Source organism: Mus caroli, unplaced genomic scaffold, assembly GCF_978045245.1.
Source record: "Mus caroli unplaced genomic scaffold, Mus_caroli_1 scaffold_3, whole genome shotgun sequence".
Taxonomy (NCBI): Eukaryota; Metazoa; Chordata; class Mammalia; order Rodentia; family Muridae; genus Mus; species Mus caroli.
In genome coordinates this window covers 57,463,633-57,471,517 of record NW_028227258.1, presented here as the reverse complement: position 1 = coordinate 57,471,517, position 7,885 = coordinate 57,463,633, and the positions used below count along the sequence as shown (strand labels likewise).

Below are 7,885 nucleotides of genomic sequence, written 5' to 3'. Positions count from 1 at the left end.
AGGAGGATAAGAAGTTTGAAAAATCATAAAGAACACAAATCTGTACGTTTAAAGACATACACATTAGGTAAGGGATCAATGGAGTTTGCAATGTATTCCAAACCATATTTACATTTATTTCCTCACTGGAGTATTTTAAGGGAATTGTCAATTCTTCTCCCTCACGGTAGAAAGTAATCCTTTTACTGTCCCCACCTCATAGCTTCACAAGGGTTTGGGACTTTTTTTTTTTTTTAAAGTCTTGGTTGAGTTGGCTGGTGACAGTCATCCGCGATGTGTAATTAAACACCTCTCTATGGCAGTCTTCTATTTTGGTACCTCTGTGTGAACAAGCCAGGGAAGTTTGGTTACCATACACAAGGTTGGATGGAGTGGGTGGGGTGGAGTGGGGCGGGGCGCGGTGAGGTGGGGCAGTTAGGTCGTGCTGGGAAATAGGTTCCACTCATCCCAGTCTCGCAGGGTGAAACTGGGCTATTCTTGCAGCAGGCACAGAGCCATGTGCATACCTGAGCAAGATCGTGTGGTAGGGAGAATTTAAGCGTGAGTCTCAAGTGGGTGTGGCAACCCAGTCGGCACCGGGACGAGGCATCAAAGGCATCCGGCTTGTGATTCCAAACCTGGGGCCAGGTGCGTTATTGGCATCTCTTTACTAGCTGGCATTCCCGATGAATGTTTGCTCCCTGAGCTGCTTTGGGGTTTTCTTAAAGACGTTGCAGTTTGGCTCCTCTGTTTCTACTAGGCTCTGTCTTGCTGTAAAGGTCTGTCTGGTGTAGTCGCACAGACCGTAGATCCGGAGATAGAACTTTGGCTTCAGGCCTGGGCAGGGGCTGCAGCGTGGAACCAGCGCGGTGCAGCTCACTCTGGTACCCCAGCGCCGGGGGCGGAGAGACCGCCTGGCGTGGGTTCCGAGCCTTCAGGAGAGCCCTGGAAGGGCAGAGCCTTACTGGGTGAGCTCGGGGGCGTGGCCAGGCCGAAGGGGGCGTGTCTTAACCTGGAGGGCGGGGACTGCGGACCTGCGGGGGCGGGACGAAGATGTAGGCGCTGGATCCCAGAGGCCACCGACGCGAGTCTGGGATCCCTGCGCGAGGCGGCGTCGCGGCCCAGGCAGGTAGGCGACGGGATGCAGCGGGGGAGTGGGGCCGTTCAGCTGTTGGCGTCGCCCCATGGCGTCCTGTGTGTTCGTGGTCAGCCGAGAGCTGGGTACCTCTGGCCAGGGGAAGGCGGGTGTCAGCCTGCGAGCCGCGGGCGCGGTCGGGGGTGTAGGGCCGGGGAGCCCGGGCGCTCGCCGTCGCGAGGAAACGCGCCTATCAGGCGGTCTTGAACTTGGACGTGCCGGGACGGAGCACTTCAGACAAGCGGTAAAGCGTGTGTGCGCGCGCTTTGCTTCGGAACTACGGGGCAGGCACGATAGTGGAAGTCGTCAAGTAATTTTTTAAGATAAAATTCCTACAACTGGAGTATGACTGTGGAGTAACCAGGAGAGAAGATGATGATTAGATTATGAGTCAAAAGGCTTCGCTCTGGAGCTCAGACCCGCAAACAAACCGTCACACCTCCGTCAGGGTTAACTCTTCCAGGTGTGTGTCCCTGGAGTGCAAAACTGGGACGCTCATGGGTTCTCATGTTCTGAGAGGAAAGACAGTGTTCTACAAATGTCAGGCATTGTTGTTTGATACACACACACATGCACCCCGGAGCATGTGTAGTTTGTAAAACTACTAAGTGCCTAGTACAGTAGGCACCCTGTAAACCTTTATCCCAAAGCTACTACTGATTCGCCTGTATTCTGTTTACTATGTAAATAAGTTATCTAAGCGTCATTTCCACATAATCACCATTGTTTGAAGAGCAGAGCTATTCTTAACTGAGTCATGACATTTTCTAAAATAGCATGCTATCTGTATACCGTAGTGCAATCATTTACCATGAAGCTTGTACCAATCAGAAAATCTGTTACTTTGTTTTAGATAAGCTGAAGGTATTTCATAAAGTGAGCTGAGAGTACTGCCTCAAAGCAAGACTTTTATTTTGTAAATTCAGGGGCTGCTTATAAAAAGATCTGAGTTCTCTAAAACAAAGTTAATGTGTGGCTGTGGCATTTGTACAGTTTTTATTATAGACATTTGTGTTCTCTACTTGTGTGTGTGTGTGTATTTTAGGGAGAGATGGGAAATTTAAAAAGGAATAGCAGTCTGTAACCATGAGGTTTCTACTAGGGATACTTAAGAGTGATCTGGAGTATTTTCAAAGACAGAAACCAGGAACTGTAGTAATTGTGTCTCAAGGCCTCTCATTAGTCTGTTAAATGTGGCAATTGACTTTTTTTTAGATGCAGAAATATCAGTGTTTTTGATTGAGAACAGTAGGCCATTTCTTTCCTTTTCTTATTTAAAATTTAAAATTTGGGCATATTTGTCACCAACGTGCAAAGGATCCTGGGTTCAATCCCAGTACTTCATAACTGGGTGTGGTGGTGGTCCACGGCTCCCATCCCACTCAGCATAAGAGAGGTGCAAGAAGGGATTCAGAAACTCCAGGTCACTCCTTACTAAGTAGTGAGTTTGAGGCCAGCCTGGGATACCTGTGTGACTCCATAACAAAGCAAAACAAAACAAAGTTAAACATTCCTCATATTACAGGGCTTGAGAGATGCTTTGGGAAGTGAGGGCACTTCTTGCCAAATCTGAAGACCTGAGTTCAATCCCCAGGCCATGTAGAAGGAGTTAGCCAGCTATGTAGATTGTCCTCTGACCACAAAATGTGTCCCAACACATTGCCCCTTCCCCAAAGTAATAAATGTAATAAATTTATTTATTATGTGTACATGTGTGGGCACCCAAGGTGCACGTATGGAGGACAGAGGGCCATTTGGAAAACTTAATTTCTCCTTCTCTCGCGTGGGTGCTGGGGATTGAACTCAGCCTCAGTGGCAAGCACCCCTACCCGCTGAGCTAAGTCACCAGTCCTTCTTTTCTGTCCTTGTAGGATGAGACTAGGGTTCTGTGACTACTGCTATCAGTGAACCACATCCCTGTCTCCAACTGGAAATCATTTTACTACTAGTAAGAGATTTGTAGTGATCCTTATGTGCTAAGGCAAGGATGGTAGAGCATTGTATACCACAGTGGAGGTTAGTGGAGTGCAAGAGGGAAAACTACTAGTAAATAATCCAACCCGGTGCTGCTTTAAGAGTTTCATTTGTGGGGCTGGAGATGACCCAGTGGTTAAGAGCACTTGTTGCTCTTCCAGAGAACCTGACTTCAGTTCCCAGCACCCATGTCTGGTAGTTTACAACTGCATGTAACTCCAGCTACATGGGATCTGACGGTCGCTTCTGTCTTCCAAGGACAACTGCATACAGGTAACATGTGCTCACATATACATACATATAAATAAAAACAAATCTCTAGCCCAGTGTAATGGTGCATGCCTTTACTCTCATCACATGGGGGAGGGGGGCCAGAGACAAGTGGATCTCTGTGAGGTCAAGGCCAGCCTGGTCTACATAGTGAGAGTTTCAGGTTAGCCAAGGTAGAGTGAAATCCTGTTTCAAAAAAAAAAAATCTTATAGAAAAAGAATTTTATGGGCTGGAGAGATGAGTCTGCATTTAAGAGCACTGCCTGCTTTTCCAGAGGACTTGGGTTCAATTCCCAGCACCCACATGGCAGCTCACAATTGTCTGTAACTCATGTTCCGGGGGATCCGACGCCCTCACACAGACATACATGTAGTCAAAACACTGATGTACATAAAAATAAATAAATAAATAAATAAATAATTTTTTAAAAACAAAAAGTTTTATTTAAATATTTTCAACAGTTCACTTGGGTTTTTGAAACTTTTTGTTTGTTTGGGTTTATTTTTGTTTGCTTTTCATTTTTTTTTTTTAAAGATTTATTTATTTATTATATGTAAGTACACTGTAGCTGTCTTCAGACACTCCAGAAGAGGGCGCCAGATCTCGTTGCGGATGGTTGTGAGCCACCATGTGGTTGCTGGGACCTGAACTCTGGACCTTCGGAAGAGCAGTCGGGTGCTCTTACCCACTGAGCCATCTCACCAGCCCTTGCTTGCTTTTCAGGATAGGGTGTGTTTTGCATTTGTGTGTGTGTGTGTGTGTGTGTGTGTGTGTGTGTGTGTGTGTAGCCTTCGCTGTCCCGAAACTAGCTTGGTAGACCAGGCTGTCCTGGAACTTACAGAGATCTGCCTGCCTCTGCTTTCCAAGTGAGACTTAATTTTTGAAACAGGATCTTACTATATAGCCTAGGTTAGCCTTTAACTCATTATGTAGCTCAGGCTGGCCTGAAATATACAGTAATTCTATCTAGATCCCAGTGCTAGAATTTCAATGTTTGCCACTATCTATATTTGGCTAAAACTATTTTAAAACGAGCTTTAATCCTGTACTGAATAATGAGTTCATTGAGAATTTATAATCTGTTGATCTTACAGGGCTAATACCTTATATTCATCCTACTTACTGAGCAACGATCCAAGGTGTAGCTTAGAACCTACATTGCAGACATGCACAGGAAGGATGCTCTCCTACCTAGGAGAGTATGTAGTCCTTCTACGGAGTGGGCTAAGTAAGTACTGAAAAGCTATTTTGAAAGCCGACTAACAATAAGAGTATCAACTACTACTTATAGGTCTTCCTCAGTGCAGGCAGTGTCCTGAATTCATTTCATGTATTAGTTTATTTAGTCCTCCTCACAAAAAGGCTCTACTGAGGGATGCTGTCATTAGTAGCTCCTCACTGAGAGGCATAGAGAAACTGGGTAACTTGCCTGCCATCCATTTATGTAGAAAGGGGTCAGGCTGTCAGGCCGCAGTAACACTGAATCAACCCTCAATCCCTGCACTATACTGAGTTTCAAATTTAGTAAGACCCAGTGCAATCTAACAGGTATTTAAAAGAAGCACTTTTATGAACTATAAATGAGACAGACACAAATACATGAGAGAGAGAGAGAGAGAGAGAGAGAGAGAGAGAGAGAGAGAGAGAGAGAGAGAGAGAGGAGGGACAGACAGAAAAACTGGTATTACAAGATATAGAGGCATGTCCAAGCTACAATTTAATTATACTTTGTATGTAAAACTTTTTTTTTTTTTTTTTTGCTGATGAATGACATGGGATTCTTCTTGTTTTTAAACTCCCAGCCACTTAGGGCATTCTCTTAGCAATATAAGAGGTGTCTGTTTTTCAATAAGAAGTTTAAAATACTTGTTCTCAAACCGTGACTTAAATGTTAGCTACAAGAAAAGAAAATGCGCCAAGCCTGGTGGAACATACCGATAGTTCCAGCACTTGGAAGACTAAGGCAGGAGGCTAGGACATTTTGTAGGCTCACCTGGGCTAAGAATGGAAATCTGTCCCAAATCAGTCAATCAATCAATCAACCAATCAAGCCGTTATGATAACAAAGGTCTAGACAGAATTTAATGGGAAACAATGAGGAAAGCAGTTGTTCTACGTGTGGTAGGAAGGAGGGCTCTAGAAGGGCGCCATATTTGAATTTGGTTTTCAAGGATGATTAGGGGTCTGCAGAGCAGGGGGAAGGTATGAGTGAGAACCAGGAAGCTGTGTGACTATACGGTATGTTCGAGAACTGTGTCTTAGTTTCTAAAGTCAGAGGTACAGAGATGGGTGGTTCAGCTAAAAATAATCTAGAAAAAGAAAATTACAGAGCACAGTTGTTTGTTACATTAGATCACTGCAATTGCTGGGTAAGGTCTCTGATTGGAATAAAGAAGTGAGTGACTAAGTTTAGTTTGGGGAAAACCCTTTCACTGTAGACTATGGTATTGAGGGTATTTTTTTTTTAATTTTTTTTATTAGGTATTTTCCTCAATTACATTTCCAATGCTATCCATAAAGTCCCCAATACACTCCCCCCCCCAGTCCCCTACCCACCCACTCCCACTTTTTGGCCCTGGCATTCCCCTGTACTGGGGCATATAAAGTTGGCAAGTCCAATGGGCCTCTCTTTCCAGTGATGGCTGACTAGGCCATCTTTTGATACAAATGCAGCTAGAGTCAAGAGCTCTGGGGTACTGGTTAGTTCATAATAATGTTCCACCTATGGGGTTGCAGTTCCCTTTAGCTCCTTGGGTACTTTCTCTAGCTCCTCCATTGGGGGCCCTGTGATCCGTCCAATAGCTGACTGTGAGCATCCACTTATGTGTTTGCTAGGCCCCGGCATTGTCTCACAAGAGATAGCTATATCTGGGTCCTTTCAGCAAAATCTTGCTAGTGTATGCAATGGTGTCAGCATTTGGAAGCTGATTATGGGATGGATCCCTGGATATGGCAGTCTTTAGATGGTCCATCCTTTCTTCACAGCTCCAAACTTTATCTCTGTAACTCTTTCCATGGGTGTTTTGTTCCCAGTTCCAAGAAGGGGCACAGTGTCCACACTTTGGTCTTCGTTCTTCTTGAGTTTCATGCGTTTAACAAATTGTATCTTATATCTTGGGTATCCTAAGTTTTTGGGCTAATATCCACTTATCAGTGAGTACATATTGTGTGAGTTCCTTTGTGAATATGTTACCTCACTCAGGATGATGCCCTCCAGATCCATCCATTTGCCTAGGAATTTCATAAATTCATTCCTTTTAATAGCTGAGTAGTACTCCATTGTGTAAATGTACCACATTTTCTGTATCCATTCCTCTGTTGAGGGGCATCTGGGTTCTTTCCAGCTTCTGGCTATTATAAATAAGGCTGCTATGAACATAGTGGAACATGTGTCCTTCTTACCGGTTGGAACATCTTCTGGATATATGCCCAGGAGAGGTATTGCTGGATCCTCTGGTAGTATTATGTCCAATTTTCTGAGGAACCGCCAAACTGATTTCCAGAGTGGTTGTACCAGCTTGCAATCCCACCAACAATGAAGGAGTGTTCCTCTTTCTCCACATCCTCGCCAGCATCTGCTGTCACCTGAATTTTTGATCTTAGCCATTCTGACTGGTGTGAGGTGAGGGTATTTTTTTATACTGAGAAGTAGCACATATTTTTAACAAATACTCATAAAGCTATGATTCGGGGTGGGGGAGAGAGATGAAAGAGTCTGTTGATGCCATTATTGGAGAAAAGCTGTATATTGTAAGAACTTTGCAATTTTGTCTAGAGACAATGGAACCAGAGAAGGCTCCTTTGGAAGTCGTTAAGATTGCACCTTGACGTTCTGTGTGGTGGCTGGATTGAAAGAATCCAGGCAAAAGGCAGAGAGAGAAGTCTGAAGGTTGATAAGATAGATAAGTAGATAGATGGATGGGTGAGGCCATGTTTGCTGTTGTTGAAGTACTCCTGGTGGAGCAGATGAGGACCTGGAGAAAGAAACAAGTCCAGGGCAGAGGAGAGGGCAGACAGGAAACTGGGGATTGGGAGTGCTCAAGACCTATTAGCTGTGGAGGGCAAAAGGCAATGGCTTTACTTCTTAGCTCAGGGATACAGGGCCTGGATGTATTATCTTTTACATGATGGGATGATAATTGTCTCTGTTCTGAACTTGTTGGGTTTGAAGTGTTCTATAGAGCATGGGGGTGCAGATGTCGGGCAAGGTCCAGAGGCCAGGATGAGCTTGGTTGGTGATGTTTCAGACCTAACTAGCTGAAGTTCACACAGTAGAGAGACTCACTCCGAAGAGATGTACTCATCTTAAAGCATTCAGATGAAGTTTAGTTGAAGGTTAAACAGCTTTCAGGCTGACTAGGTAGCCTGGTTGGTAGAGTGCCTGCGTCACTTGCTGGAAGCCCTGCGATTAGCTTCCACTATCTGCAGAACTAGGTGTGGTGGGCCTTGCCTTTACTCAGCACTAAGGACGTGGAGGCAGGGGAATTGTCCTGGCCTACTGGGAGTTTAAAGTCAGCCTGAGCCTT

General features: G+C 44.9%; 1 protein-coding gene across 1 annotated transcript in view; it reads left to right on the top strand.

The window, feature by feature from the left end:
- The first annotated feature begins 1,040 nt into the window (after window positions 1-1,040).
- The window catches only part of Dennd2c (DENN domain containing 2C), a 69,446-nt gene continuing 62,601 nt past the window's right edge, over window positions 1,041-7,885 (top strand). Inside the window, exon 1 of the mRNA XM_021158857.3 lies at window positions 1,041-1,108. The gene's annotated coding sequence lies outside the window, so the exon portion shown is untranslated. The remainder of the gene's footprint in view (window positions 1,109-7,885) is intronic.